This window comes from Aplysia californica, unplaced genomic scaffold (genome assembly GCF_000002075.1).
Source record: "Aplysia californica isolate F4 #8 unplaced genomic scaffold, AplCal3.0 scaffold00037, whole genome shotgun sequence".
In the NCBI taxonomy this organism is placed as follows: Eukaryota; Metazoa; Mollusca; class Gastropoda; order Aplysiida; family Aplysiidae; genus Aplysia; species Aplysia californica.
The window spans coordinates 1,857,305-1,858,478 of record NW_004797307.1 but is presented as its reverse complement, the minus strand read 5'-3'; the positions used below and the strand labels follow the sequence as shown (position 1 = coordinate 1,858,478).

Below are 1,174 nucleotides of genomic sequence, written 5' to 3'. Positions count from 1 at the left end.
CTAAGCTGCTCTTAGGGCCAAAACCGGCGAAAAAGCGCCCAATCTGGAGATTCCCTAAACTGATTTTACCAAGATCATGAAGATGGCCGCCCCCTGGGCCGGGACATCACAACTCGACTAGATTCAAGATCTAGATCTCTAGATATCTAATCTAGATTAGATCTAGATCTAGACTAGATGTAGATTTAGATTTTTCTAGATCCAGGCTCAAATAACGGGTGTGGGAACTACCGAAAGCACCGAAATTTTAGCCTTCGCCTTCATCAAATCCTTCACTTTCACTTTCACTTTATTTGGGTCCTTAAATTGGTTTTAGGACTAATAAACCGCCTCTTCTTGGTTCTGGAAGCCTGTGTATATATTGCATAATATGATCATGCAAAACGACAATATCAGATGGCATTTAATATATTTACCACGCTTACAAGAGCTGAAAAATGTAGATCTGGAAACACAAGTTACTGTCCACATTCATCACATGCAATCAACAGCATCGCCCGCCATTTTATTTTGCTCCGCACTGGGGCTGGACATTGAGTCGCGCTTTAGCAAAATCCGGATAATACTTTAGTGTACCTTTTCGGCAAACAGTATGATATGAACCGCTTCGGCAAATGTGTTAGAACCACTTTGACGAATGGGTTAGCATAACTTCAACCCTTGGCTTCTACAAAAGGGTGCGCCCATTTCGGCAAACGGATCAGAAAAGAGAGTTAAGAGTCTGAATTCGGACGATATTTCATTGATAATTATCCGGTTATCCGGATAGATTATCCAGATTTTGCCCACCTCCACCGCGCACTAGCCTAGGCTGGGCACTACTAATAGGCCTAGGCCTACAATAAAGGTAGATCTAGATCGAACTTCAACAAAACAATCAAGTGCAATTATTAGATTTTCTAAAGTTACGAAAATCGTGTTTACCATAGACTCGATATATAGTACTCATTGAAAGCATATAGAACTATCTTTGATATAGATCTACATATAAAGTGTTCGATATCTTCTATTCTGACATTGATTTAATAATAATAATGGATTGCATTTATATAGCGCATATATCCACTTATTAAAAATATGCAATGCTCTATGCGCTTAACATGATACATATTATGGATTTACAAATCAATTTTAAAGTTACATAGTGTTACATACTCATACAAACACATATTCA

At 38.3% G+C, this 1,174-nt stretch overlaps 1 protein-coding gene across 1 annotated transcript in view; it reads right to left on the bottom strand.

Annotated features, from left to right (window-relative positions):
• LOC101864366 (hornerin) overlaps window positions 1-573 on the bottom strand; it is a gene marked incomplete in the record, with an annotated part of 29,950 nt that extends 29,377 nt beyond the window's left edge. The window contains 1 exon segment of the mRNA XM_005091904.3: window positions 417-573.
• Window positions 574-1,174: the final 601 nt, after the last annotated feature.